The sequence below is a fragment of the Hermetia illucens genome, chromosome 3, assembly GCF_905115235.1.
Source record: "Hermetia illucens chromosome 3, iHerIll2.2.curated.20191125, whole genome shotgun sequence".
NCBI lineage: Eukaryota > Metazoa > Arthropoda > Insecta > Diptera > Stratiomyidae > Hermetia > Hermetia illucens.
This window is the reverse complement of record NC_051851.1, coordinates 179,479,132-179,493,821: the sequence shown is the minus strand read 5'-3', so window position 1 is coordinate 179,493,821 and position 14,690 is coordinate 179,479,132. Positions and strand designations below refer to the sequence as shown.

Here is a 14,690-nt window from a genome sequence, read left to right as displayed (position 1 = left end):
ATTAGGCGTGGAAGATACCATTTACATTGTCTTCCTAATTCCTAAAACAATTTACCAGAACGATTAACTATTCCCCAATGCGAACGCGAAACAACCATCAAACAGGATTATAATTCGTCTGAAAAATGTTACATTTAATCCAGAGGTTTTTTTGTTTTTCAAAAATTCTAGTCTTTGTCTTGTCTTCTGCACAGTACAGACATTTTTCAAAGTGTTTGTTGCAAAGGCTGTTATCCGGAATAAACCGCATTATAAATGGTCCATGAAATCTCCTCATTTAATTTGGTGACAGTAAACAAATCAAAACACGACTGAGACTTTTCTTTAATTCTTGAATAATGGACCGCACTCTGAAGACTAAAGAGAGGGACTCGGAGCTAGCGAGGTGCTGAAAACACCCTGCATAGTTCATAAGATCGCTGCCCATTTGGGGACACTAGAAATCGTTCTCATCAATAATGGTTCTGCATAGTGAAGATACGCACTTTATTATCGAAAACATCGATTTACTGCCGATAATATTTCCCATAAGTATATATCCAAGTCAAAGCCATGACTCCCTTTTATCCTATCGTTGCGCTACTCCGACTTTCCGCAACTGTTCTGTACTTGGCTATTATGGGTATACGGTGGAAAAGTAAATCCTGCTGCAGGATTAACGATAGATTAATGAAGGGATTTGTGGTTTCCGAAAAACCATCTGTGGCTCATGTTGCCACGATACCACTAAGAACCTAAAATGAGCACCACTTCCACCATATGAATGGTTTTTGGTGAGAATGTAAAATGCTGAATGAGGAAAGAAAAATAAGCGAATAATGCAAACTCTGAAGTCTATAGTCGTAGGCCATGTGTGTGAGGCGGAAAATTACTGAACTGGGAGTTCATTGAAAACGGGTTTTAACATATATTGTAATGTAGTAAATCTATTGGAATAAGCTTTGTTGTGACTTGCTTGGTTTTTGCACATATAAGGCTTCTTTGTTCCGATGAATTGCGTTGACTGCGGAGAGTTGTCACAAAATAATGCAATTCAGTTTAATATACTACCCTATCTTCGTCCTCTACTGCCAATGCGGCTCGGAAGATAAATAACTTAAGATAGTCATTATTCCCTTAAATGAAACTCTCTGATCTCTGTAAATCCAGACATGATTGAAAAATTGTAACGAGTGTTGAGGGCGGTTTTTTTTGTGTCATTGGTTGTCATCGAATCAATCGGGATGGTCATAGTATCGCTCATAGATTTCGTCGTTATGTAGGCTACGACCTCAAGAGAGTATCCCCTCCTTAAAGATTTAGATCGTTTCCTTGCATTTACACAAAGCACACTGTTGACGCGTTGAGGGACATCAAGCGATGTTTTGCCCGTTAGTGGAGGTAATAAGAGTGCGATGAGCAGTCAGACTCAGAACCTTAGTCTTCTTGGTTTTTCCTTTTAGTCTGACTCTATTTGCTTCTCTCTTTCCAAATCTAAAGCCATTTGGTTAATGTTCATGACTTGGTGAAAGAACAAATAGACGTCATCAACGCGCTCGAAGTTTTTGATAAAAATGTCATGGTCCATTGAAGCCCGCACATTTCCATCGATAACCAGAAGAAATAATATCGATGACAAGCTGGAACCCTGATAGACTCCGCTTTTTATCTCAAATTCCTCTGAGATTTTATCTCATTGCAGCTCGTGACGTTTCGCACCATCGTATTACCAATTTTTCCGAAATGTTCCTCCTGCGTAAATAATTTCCGACACACTTCTTTTTGACACTGACGAAAGCTTTCTTGAAATCGATGAAGAGCAGGTGAAATGGAGCCTAGAACTGTGCACGTCGTTCCAAAATTATCTGAAGGGATTATGTTAAGGGTGGCTAGTGGAGGAAGATATCGAGCAAAACCCAGCCTTCCAGGATAATTTTAGTTACATTTTTCGCGATGGCAGGGATCCAGTTGTCGCACTCAAGACGGGTGCCCTTTTAAGGTTTTGTGTAAAACAAAACCCTTATTAAAATCGGTTTACTATCTATGTCTGTCGGCCATAAAATTTTTTTTCGGAAACGGTTATTGCGATTGCCAACAAATTTGGCGGGAAGATGGGAACTGTGAACGCTCACGCATACAATGATTTGCCTAGGCTCAGAAATACCGTCCATACCGATATCTGTTCAGATAAGGTTAATAATAGTATATTACTATAATTTTTAGTAATTGACTGCCAAATCCCCTTAAGTTTATCCTCGAACCACGAAATTTTGCAGCGATGTGAGCTATAATAATATATGATCCTACCAAGTTTGGTGCAAATCGCACTATTACAGACAAAGTTATATTAGCTCAAAATTGTCGCTTCTGTGCAAGCTCAAGACTTTGAATATCTGTATCAAGCAAAAGTGGATATTCTCACATAGTATATACATATATTATGTGCTAGGTACTAATGGAACAAATATCCACTCATATGTTTTTATAAAGGAAATACACAAAACCTTTCTCGGTCTCCCAACATGTTCCAAATCTTGATGATCATCCCCTTTTGCTGCTCTCTGAGAAAGATCTAAAGATTCCAGGATTTGTGAATAAGTGGCAGAGGCACGTCTGCAGAGACAGCTGAAGTTGCCACGAAAAGCCCCACAGAAAGACCGTCAAACCCAGCGGCCTTGTCCTTGTCCTTTGTTTGAAGGAGTAGCCCGTATTCGCATATTACGGCGGCTAGCCACTTCATCCAATGTTACCTTAAGGAAGTTTCTCTTGGACTTCATCGAGTTGATCGTAGAAAGCTTCCTTCTCGTCTGCATCGGAAGTCTCCGTTGGTGAGTGACACTGCATTCCTGAAATGTTGTTCATCCTGGATTGGAATCTAGTTATTAGTGGTAGTAGTAGGACTTGAGGACGCACCTAATGGATGCGATAAGTGTTATTCCAACACCAGATTAACGACTACTTCCAGCAAGTTTGCCAGAATATAATATCACAGTGACGTAGGAGGGAGAAGAGTGCTCCTCAAAATCGCATCGTGGAAGTTGGAGCAAGCGTGGACTTTGAAGAATCTCAATAACATCATTAAGAAGCGTTCGAACATTCTAAAATCCATAAACCGTTGGTGAGAGCAAAAGGGTGTATCCGAAAGGTCAGTCCATTTCCGAGGTGTTAATGGTTTCCGAAGCATAAATAGTTAAAAAATTGCAGGTATCCCTTTTAGTTGAATTCTAAACCACTGAATTCACAGGAATAGTCATGACCTCATCAGAATACGGTCTTTGCGTCTTAATAATAAATACAACTAGTCTGGATGGGTGGGGTCCTACTTACTCCCTGAAGCCCCAGAGCATTACACGGCCGTTCAGACTGTAGTAACACCGCTTTTCTTTCCTAACCGTCAATGACTTCTGCGAGTATGAGGGGATATGTGCCTTGCGAAATCATTTACATGTCCTGAGTGATCCTTTTTTCACTTGCAGTGACAATTTGTTTTAGCAATTGCCTATTTTCGTCCTGCCATCTGTTATCAAACTACGGACACGGACACAGTTTTTCCACAACTCAATATACCTAGCTCTTCTCTCTCTTTCTTGTGTATCCTTATCCTGTATTGTAGCTATTTATATTCGATTAAATTCAACTCAGTGTTGATTTCCAATACAATTGGTTAAATAAAATAAGCGAAGGTAATTATTGTGCGTGATCCTTGTTCTCCTAATGAAAGCATTTTATGATGAATATTATTTGGACAAATCGCAAATAGTAATTTCTCGCATTAGCCTTCTTAATTTTTCCAATTAATTCCGAATTTCTAATTTGGCAGCAAAACTAACGGGTTCGAAAACAACTTAAATAAAGGACTAAACTTCAATCAGTTTCGAAAATATTTCCATCATTCATTAGCCATTCATATTCATTAACAACTACAATCTCTCAAAAGTCCCAAGATACCTTTCCCTTTTATGATCTGTAAACACGACACAGTCATTATTCCGGAAAATCTGCTACTATAGTCTTTGAATCGTTTGGGTCATTCATTTTAATTGAACTATCCATCTAAGGGCCATAGCATTCCATCTGCCTACCTAGTCCTAAAAGGGGCATAAATTCTAATCAACCTTTAGTCCCCGCAGTCTCATTGGAATCCCTAATCGGATTAATTTTCTATTAGCTCGAAGAGAAAAAAAAAAAACGTAGAAAACTGTATCCTTTTTCGGTTCATTACGTTGCAAAGATAGATATTCGGCCTAATCGAACAGAATACTGCCAGTGTTGCACTAAAATCGTGAAATCGATTTGTTGTTTTCATCATCTTGCTTCGGAATTTTTTGTGGGAGGTTTTTTCCATCCGTGTATATAAATTCAGAATTACTTTTCGTCTGAGGAGTATCTAAGATAGTGAAGCTCCATGGGAGATCGATTGTGACTTTTTACCGGAACAATATGCGGAATGAGGCTAAAGAGAATTTGGCAGTAAGTAATTCGTGTCAACTAAACCATTTGAGCTATCCAGGTATAAGCAATTTGTAACAATGGAAGGTAATTGTCTATGGTTTGACAACAGGACGGTTCTCACAGATGAACTTGTGTTATTTTGACATATCGCAATCGACCCTCTTGAAGTCCTCTGTTCTGACCAACTGAACTCCACATTCGTACAAAAGTTTTGAGGATTTCCCTAACTTCCCTAGACTCGAAAATGACTAGTTTGAAACTTTGGGGTTGCAACTTAACCCCCTTACCGGTAGCATGACACATTGCTCTTCCAAAAACGCTACGAAAAGTCAGATTGTTCTTGCCAATTATCGCCATTGAAAAAAATGCATAGACCTATTTTCCTGTAAGCAGATAAATTGAGACTAAACACTTTTCCATTGGGACAGGGGACACATTGTAATTTGTTACTAATCTTTGCTGGCAACTTGCAACTGACCCTCCACGAGGATTCCGTCCATCTCGTGATAGTATTGGAGGTGGTGGAGCGATTGTATTGCACGTTCTTCTGGCAGATAGCGGCGTTGAATTGCTACGAATAAAGACACAACCGCGGACATCCATTAGCAGCATCCAAACTAGCCTCAAGGGAGACCTTAGGAGCCTTAATACTAGCCGTACATTTTCCTTCAACGTGCAATATTGTTGTAAGCTACCAGCGTATGAAATGTTTGCCACAGTTTCATTTTGTATACAATGGAAAAGGGAGCAGCCAAGGGTTGGGAGTGTGAAGTTTTTATTCGGTCGTTGTATCTCCTAAGATGTTAGCGACAAGAAGAGATATAGCTCGTTACCTACTTACAGATATTGTGAAGAAAGGAGAACTCGTTCAAAGAACACGATGTTACTTTCCTGGGTAATATCCAAGGCAAGAGTGTTATTAAAAATTTATATTTCAATATTGCCAAGATGCAGGTTTGGCGCGAAACTCACTGACTACTTTGTTTCCATGACGTTATCCACACCGGATGCCTCGATTGCAGAATAGGAGTGAGTGGGAAGTGACTGTGATAATATACCTGAAGAGTTTTGAAACGCACTTTGCATTCATCTGGCTAGTGGTGGGGTGTCTTCGGAACTAAAAAGATGATAGATACTCTGCCAATAGCTGTTCAGGACTTGTCTCTGTTATGAATGTTTTCCACTCAGCATATTATTTTTAAAGTACGGATTGAAATTAGTTTATAATTTCATTTTGTTAAGTGACCTTTCTAGATGTTATTGGAAGCAACGAGAGCAATCATTCCAGTTAAAACCTACGCCTGCTCATACATGGAAAGGTTGACGTCAGTTTATTACATTTCGAGACACTACACTGTATTTCTCATTTACAACACAAGGTGCAAATTGGAAGCTAGCCAGTAGCACAATTCCAAGCAAACTTGTATCCTTTGGGTAACATCATGATTGGAAGTGGAAGCAGTTTTCTATACATAACACAAACGACTATAAAATCGCAAAGAGATTTATGAAAATTTATGAGAACCGAAGATCCTGAGCGTCTCTATTCCACTTCTGTCGCCAATTATCTTTTTAGCGTGCCAAAATTGGAGCACTTATGCTTCTGGTCTGATATACATGATGATAGTTCACTAGGCTAGAGCTGTTGAACCGGATTGCAGATTCTGCGTGTAAGGATTCATTCTGATCACGGTGAAGCTGTTATTTAGTCAAAGGTGCTAAGTCACATATGAGGTGGCACTTTCCTTTCGCCCTTGTGTCGACTTTTGTGAAACTAGCATCTCAATTTTCCACAAGGCACTCACTCGATGAATCCTTTTCCGAATTTTAAAATGAGCATGGTATATAGCGAATTTTAGTGTACGTTGTACGGATGGCTGCAGCTCATTGAATATTCCAGTATCCTCGCCAGACTCTTCCTCCATTATGGTACTTCCGAAGCGATGGGAACTGTTCCAAAATATTCTCGCCCCCATGTGCCACCGTACGTACATACACCATGTGTAAATTATTGCATTCGATTTGAATAATGAAGAGTTATGGCAGTTAATTGATTTAGGGCGGTAATTCTGTGGCCAGGTGCTTGAAGGGCTTTTAATGGTGTGCATATTTCCCGTCTGCTCGCTTTTTGTTGGGGTTATTTTTTGTCGTTCTGTTAGGGAAGTCATGGTGCGCTTGCTAGGATATTTGGAATGTACATATATTTGCTTTTGCAAAGTGCTTACTTTTGACTAAAAGTGTTGTTTAACTTTAACAAAATCCCATACACATTTTAGAATAGAGTTTGAATCATATCGAACAGGTCACTAGAGAGATGACAATGTGTTTTGTACAGCGAACGTATTTGGTTTCTTATTTATTTAGCTAAAAAACTGATTGTGGGATTTATTATTATTATTCTGTTAAGGGAAATTCGCACCGCGTCCTTGAAGAACTATTGTGCCCCTTTTACTGGTTATAGTCTACCTGTTGATCATAGTATCTCAAGCAGGCCTGTAGCCGTTAGGAACTGTAGTATGTTCCCCACTTCCAGATGTTTCAGCTTTGCATCTGGTATTAAGTGTTCTCCCAGATGTATCGACCTACTTTGCACAAGTGCCGGACACTGTCCCACGACGTGCATAGAGGTTTCGTCCTCCTCCTCACAAAACCTGCAGGCAGTGTCCGTAGATATCCCTAGCTTCCCTAGGTGATAGTTCAGCCGACAATGACCAGTGAGAATTCGCACTATGATTCGGAGGCTCTTTTTGGTGAGGTTTAAGCAATCCTTTGTACGCATGGGTTCGTATCCCCCAATAAGCACCCTGGACTGCTCCATCCCTGGTAGGCCTGCCCAATATAGTTCCGTTTCTCTTCGTTTCTTAGATTCATAGCCATGAAACCGTTTCCGATTCCACAGAAGGGTTCTGGCCCGTGTAAAGGCATCCCTGCTCCCTTCTTGGCTAGTTCATCCGCTGCCTCATTGCCTTCCAACCCAGCATGACCTGGAACCCAAAGTACCCAGACCTTGTTGGACGAGCCGAGTGTATTCAGTCTCTCAAGGTATTCCCATACCAGTTTAGAGTTCACCTGGTTGGACCTAAGTGCCTTGATCGCTGCTTGGCTATCGGCGAGAATAGCTATGTTCTGCCCCCTGTAGTTTCTTTGCAGAATAAAAGAGGCACATTTGTCTATGGCGTAAATTTCCGCCTAGAATATACTAGTGTATCTGCCCATTGGCTCAAAGTACATTTTCCTTGTTCCAATGGCACCGGCACCCGCTCCCTCTGCTGTGAGGGATCCGTCAGTGTACCAAGTAATCAGTTGCTGGTTTAAGCCGTATGTCGCAGCCATGCTCTCCCAGTTTGCCTTGTTACTCCAACGTGTTTCAAACTTTTTATCGAAGTGAAACCTCGTTGTCATGTTGTCCCTCGGTATCAGCAATTCGGGATACCGCCTAGAAAGGATATCAATCTTCCTTCGATTTAGGCAGCTCCTCGCCTCACTCATGCTCCACATTTTATTCTAGTATCATAGTCCTAAATTTGATCTGCTGAGATTTCCGAGCGCTTGTTGGCAACTATGTTTATTATGGGAATCAAGAATAGATTTAGGGTAGGATGTATTGCTTATGTAGAAATTTGCTAAAAAAAGGAGGATGAATATGATTCCTAGGTTTGATAATTCACCACTTGCTTGAATATTAATACAAAGTTTTCGATTGTTGCATGTCACTTTTCCACTCACAATGGAAATAAAACCAGAAAACCTTCATATCGATCACGTAAAGGGGAAAACGGTGTCAATTTAATTTGTTGTCTTTTGAATAGGTTTGATTGGAGAATAACTCCGGAAAGATATTTCTCTCTGTCTTTTCGCCGACAGCTACCAAATTTGGTTACCTTCGAAGCCAGGTTCATTCGGCTGCTCTTGTCGCTTATCCCACAAGTTGATATCACAGCAATTCAGCCTAGCTGTGGTGGTAATTATCCGAAACTAGCATGGAAGGTATTCATTTTTCAGGGGATTTACCTATTATCTGTGCTGTTGGTCAATCTGGCTTTCACTCTCATACACGCAGTGAGTGATATGATTCCCCATACATGAAAAAAGAGAGTATAACATTGCATCAAAGAGAAGATCTCGATTAGTGCTTTTCCAAGCAGGTCTTATTTGACATTAGTCATAAAGAAAGTGGTGGGTGAAGAAGCGCACACTTTATTCAAAAACTGATTCTCAGAAACTGCCTAATCGCAAAATCTGAAGAAACTGGTGATGCAACAATATCACGTGTATGTCTCACAGTACTTTTCAAAAAGTTAAGTTAATCTTAAAATAGCAAAATTCTGCAATAACATAGGTCTTAACATGAAGCGCGTTAGTGGATAGTTTAGTTGAAATCGTACGATTACCCTAGGATAAAAAAGTACGGGAAATTAGAAATAACGCAAAACTAACTTGGTTTTCAGGCAAATTTATCTCCTTCAAACTAACATCCATCTGAAGCAAAACGTATGCCAGCGTGTCACCCGCTTGTCCATGCACCTCTATAAGGTCCCCAAAAGGGATAGTCTTTAGCTCTCTCGGGGCGTTCTGCTTTTTCGACTTTGGCACGTCTTCGGAACACCACTCACACACACGGAACACAATCGTTGACTTATCTCCATGTCAAACTCGTAGGCCCATGTCCCGTCATCAATAATTATGCATTTCATCAAGGTCGCGTCATTCAGGTCTTTTAGGACGAGCCGGGATCTGACACGTTATGCATTTGCACGCGTCTGGAATAGAGGCTCTCGTGATCGGGCTTTGTTATAAATGGGCCAAATGCTCCTTGAATTCGCACAGATGGTGAGCCTTCGCCACCTGAGATCCGCGGCTGCGAAAGACTGCCAAGAACAGAGCCCCGCCTGGTCAATCCTTCAGCCCACTCATTTTCCTTTATATTCCTATGACTGGAAATCCGTGCCGCCCAGGCTGTTTAGAGTGTTTCTGCAGCCTGGAGCATGATGTTGCTGAGTACAAGGTCGTAATGATCCGTTGATTGTCAATCAAAATGGCTATATTACGTTTGGGGCTCCGATCATAATTCAGCCAACAAACAGGCTTCCAAGATTGCCAGTACTTCTGCTTGGAAAACACTGGCGAAACCTGGGGGACCATACGACTCGAATACACTCAGTGTATCAAAACTTCACACCGACTCCACAGATTATCTTTGATTCGTAGGTGAAGAATATTGTGTCATTGCTACTGGCCTTTCACTCCGTCCTGGTTGCAAAGTTTCTCCTGAAAATCAGCTTGCATGTGGCACAGTCAGGGCAATGCCTTATGTGTTTTGTTTTTGAATATCGAATTCCATTGATAAGTTTGAATCTTTCGTGTTTATTATTCGTACTGTTAGTTAAAATAAAAATGTTGTTAACGTAGTTGCATGGTTTTACTATAAAAGACAATCACGGCAAACTGGCAAACGTGATTTACTTTCAGCAACAGATACTTTCTTCCAATACTCGATATATTACCACCGTCAAGATATTGCCAGAATGATCATTGCGGCGCTTCTACTGACTCAATTTAACTTTTGTTTTCAAGCTTTCATGATACAAAACCTTTTTAAAATCGATTCAATATCTGTCTGTCACACCCGATTTACTCGAAGACGGCTGACCCTAATGTCATGAAATTTGGCGAGAGCATGTGGTCTGTGAATCCCTTTACATATAGTAAGTAGTGCCATTTTCTACTGAGTTTGAGGGGGCTCCCCTAACCTGGTAAAAAGGAGCATATTTTTTTTTCACAGAATGTGGCCGTACGGAGTATCAAATATCTACGACAAATAAAAAGACTAGTAAAGGAAAAGGGCATGGTTTTCGTATTCTGTTATTTCAATAATGGTAGCTTTATTCAAACGCTCTATTTAGGTTTTGTTAATATTCGAAGGTAAGTCTATTGAGCTTTCGAAATGCCTGGTTTTATGCTACATCCCTCCTCCGACTTTACCTCATTCAAGCCTTCTTTAACACTTTTCAACTCCCTTATCAGACCCATCCTTGCACATTCCTGAGTAGTCCTTATGCAACCGTGATTGTTGCGTTTTTAAGCTGTACAACGCAAATTCATCCGTTTTTTTTTCAAAAGGAACCTTCCCCGGGTGGAGCCGTGACGGATAGGCTCGGCACCCCCAGTCCCCTTCCCTGCAGCAACGCCGCATCGTCCTTGATATGGGTACTCTTTTCAAACTCTGTAATTGCCTGATGGACTGCTCTGCGAACTCTGATATTATTTTCGCGGAGCTCGACATTTACTTTCACTCCCCGACCCAAGGCTATCCCGGTTCTACAACGCCTTACAGTTTGGGTGCTCTGGCTAAGTCTCCTTCCTTAATTCTAAGTGCACGTTAAGCCATTTACTTGCTCCTCCCTCTGAGAACTAAATTCAGCTAGGAATTTACTTTTCTTTATATAATTTTCTGTATATAATATATAATTAAATAAATAAATACTTGGCGGGAGTAAATAACACCTGTCACCACTTTCAGTCATGTTGCTCCCAGCGCAGAAGTGGGGCAGCGTCTAAAACGCCTCTGCTCTAGAAGTAACTGTCATCATGCGTACATCTTGGCCAAAAAAGAGCAATCCGAAGACTAAAATATGGGAGTCAGTTTCTCTTCGCATAATAAAGGTTGCCAACAACGGTAACGGTATACTACTGAATTATACACTTATCGATCGCTGCACGAACTCTAGTGGCATTTTGCGCGCGGCTTTCACTATACTGGCCTTCAAAGTTGCCAAATAGAACTACCGACGACAACAGAGGACCTGTTCAAACTTATTCCACAGAGAGTAATGCAATGTATTTAAGTCTGGGCTTCCGGGAGCCAATACTATCAAATCTGGTACGTTCACCGATAACCAATTTTGACTTTTTTTGGCCATGCGGGCTCGCGGAGAATCCTGTTGAAAGCACCAATCATTACTCTCGAACAAGCTCTCATTCAGAGGCTCAACTACTGCCTCTAACATCTGTACATCCACCGCTGAGTTGGTCTTGACGTCGGTTTCAAAGAAAGGAATGTCCGTCATGCTGTGGTAGGAAACCCCCCACTACACTATCACTGAAGGAATAGTGGTGCCCCTTTCGAACGCGTGGTGCTCGATCCTTAGCCACCTGATCATTTTGGCGATTAATTTTTTTTTTTCGATAGAAAAGATTTTTTCATTCCTAAAAAGGATTATGTGATGCTCAGTTTTTGCGAAGCGTTTTATCAGTTTTTTGCATTGCTGAAGACGGATTTCTTTTAATTTAGGCGTAAGTAAATGGCAGCGTCTGTAGGCCCCTAACTTGAGATCGTCGCGTCAAATACTATTCATGGTACGCGTGGAGACCTTCATTTCACTAAACGCTAAACGCTTCTGTTTGCGCAGCGGTTTCCGACAAACTCTTGCACAAACAGCCTGCACAACATTCGGTTATCGTTCATACCTCGGACTCTCCTCTCTCGGCCGATCTTCGATGTCATCTGTTTCTCTGCACCCTTGTAACGTTCGGTATATGAATCGTTCACTTATGCACTCGTATAAAGCAACGATAGTCACGCGTTTCTTGAAGTGGCTTACGACTTCTCCCGTACTCCGAGTAAGTTTTTGGAAGTATTTAGTCACCTCACAATTTGAACTTCAAACTTGGGAAGTCCTCGCGATTGTCAGTGGGCATTAATGAGATACGAAATGTGGAATTAATTACAGGCATAAATATACGATTTTACGTTTAGAAGTCATTAAAATAATACAATGATTGAGGAGATTATATGTTTTTCCCAGACCACGAATACAAATAATGATAGAAAATTGATGGGCAGCACAAATTTCTTTTACTGGATAGGCTCCATCCTTATCCAGTGAGAAAATGTTGGTATAGTAAAAGGTTCTAGGCCTAGGTAGAATATTGAAAAAATTCTGAATTTGAAATTGAAAATTCTGATTTTGGTATGGAAAATTCTGAAATTGACTTAGAAAAATCTGAAATCAGTTTAGAAAAATCTGAAATCAGTTTAGAAAAATCTGAAATTGTTTTGAAGATTCGAAATTTCGTTTGGAAAACTCAGAATTAGACTTGCAGAATCTACTTTGTTTCAGTATGGCTCTTGTAGTGCAATTTGTCTTAAATATGAGAGGTATGCGAACAGAATACCTGTGTGCGTCTGGTTCCAGATTTTACTACCCCATTGATCATTGCTTTTGTGACGCATACACCTCCGGTTACAAACTCATTTTACCATTCCCTTCGATTATAAAATATTCGATTCCCATAATCAATGTTATTTCGGTCCACTAATAAGCAGTATGGGTTGGTCTCAAAAACGTCCTTCCATGTGTACTGCATATTAAATTTCACGCTCATCTTCATCTGGATCCAAGTAACAAACAATCCTCTTGGGACTACTTCCCGGAGTTACTTTCCATTTACTTTTCAACCCGGAAAATTTTAATACAAAACAGATATCACCTGTTTACTTATCATTTGACCCCCGAAAATGTTCCCTTAGTCCCAACGCGGAAAGATTGCTTGCGATAATACCATCAAAAATTATTCATTTCTTTTCTCACTTAACGTCGCGCAATTCCAATGACAACACGGGAGTTTCAAATATGATTCCTTTTTTTTTTCCTGTACTCAATTTAAATGAACATTTACAATGGTACACGGCATACTTTCGATTTGTTGTTGCTGACATTCAAGATATTCTGGTCTATTTTTCGGCTGAAAAATTCCTTCTTCATTTTCTCCTGGATCATTTTCGGTCTTACACGTACCATTTTCTTTAACTGAGTCCGTTGATCGTGTCGTTTATACGATTATTATTCCCTAAACTGTCGGAAAGGAAAAATGTAATCCTTTTGAAGGACTTTCCGAGCCTCCTTTTTTGAAAGTTTTTTTTTTTTTCTCCCAAAGCAATGTGTGCCTAAATGTATGCCTTTCCTGTTAGTTGGTTTCAGCTTGGCCAGAGAATGGGTGGTGAGTTCCGTTGATTCTGGCAGTTGTCCCTTCCCTATTCACACCAATTGCTCTCTGGGACTCGCCTTGCCGTGCTTCTTGCCAACTTGTATGGAAAATTACCCAGGATACTCACAAAGGCGAGAGGAAATTTTATTTCGTTCTGCTGTTACACAATAAACCGTTCAAGCGATGTAATCGGAAACTGTAAAATATAAATTCGCACTCTGTTGTAACCTGTGTTAGTCCATTCCACTACATTGATAAGTAAGTAGGTCATTCATTCCGCAGGGCCTTTATTATGGAAGGACTTGAGCGCATTTTGGGGTGAGAACCAAGGGAAACTGACTAAACCGACAGCCACTCACTCTGAGTTCATTTTAAAAAGTTAGGAAGCTTGTCCTTAAGTCCTCGACTCTCATAACCTTTTCAGACGACAAGGTAGTAAAAATCCACTGGGAAAAGGCAAACAACAGGCATCTGTATTCGCGGTAGAACGGGTAAAGGACATTTTAGGTTCGTTCTTTGCTAACTCGATCTTGAATTTGATTTTTGCAATGTTAAGTGTGGTATGTGGTGCGGTTGCGATTTTTATTCTCTCAATTTTTCCCCCTGAAAGGTTATAAAAATGAAAGGGTATCAATGTATATAGAGTTGCGGTGTTTTGATTATGGAAAACCGTAATAGACTGCAGGCGTAGAGTGACTTGGATCGAGCGGGCACATTCAGAGTTTTATGGTATTATGAGTATCGCCGGTTATTTCCAATTCACGATAAATTGCTTTTGCATTACCGTATTTTCTGATTAAATGAGTCCAATTGTGTGGGAGATATTATTTTTCCGAGTGTGGGGGTTGATTCTCTTTTGGAGTGTGAGTGCGATGATTCGGATGAATGAGTTCCATTTTAAGATCAAGGAATACCCAAAATACACAAGAAATACTTGTTCACAAATCAACCATATTTCCAAATTTAACTTTCGTAAAAGAACGATAGTGATAAACCCTTTCCAAATTTGCTATTTCCAGTTGAATGAGCAGCAGCGCTACTTACGTTCTGAAATTAGATTTTCAAACGCGGTACCATAGGACCACCGGTAAGTCCTGGATGTGCATACTCTTTTATGTTTTAGGTTACATTTTGAATGGATGAAATGTGTAGAAATTATAAAATTCGACAGTGAAAAAATATGAAAATTGGCTCCGATGAAAACCTAGAACTCGTGATCCTTACGCAACACAAAATTCTATTTATTTTCACTCCGCACCCTCATTAAATGT

General features: G+C 40.3%; 1 protein-coding gene across 14 annotated transcripts in view; it reads left to right on the top strand.

Moving 5' to 3' along the window:
• The window catches only part of LOC119652655 (tyrosine-protein phosphatase Lar), a 994,202-nt gene that overhangs the window by 233,635 nt on the left and 745,877 nt on the right, over nt 1-14,690 (top strand). For all 14 annotated transcript variants that reach the window (XM_038056909.1, XM_038056910.1, XM_038056920.1 and 11 more), the window contains one exon: nt 14,439-14,506. The gene's annotated coding sequence lies outside the window, so the exon portion shown is untranslated. The remainder of the gene's footprint in view (nt 1-14,438; nt 14,507-14,690) is intronic.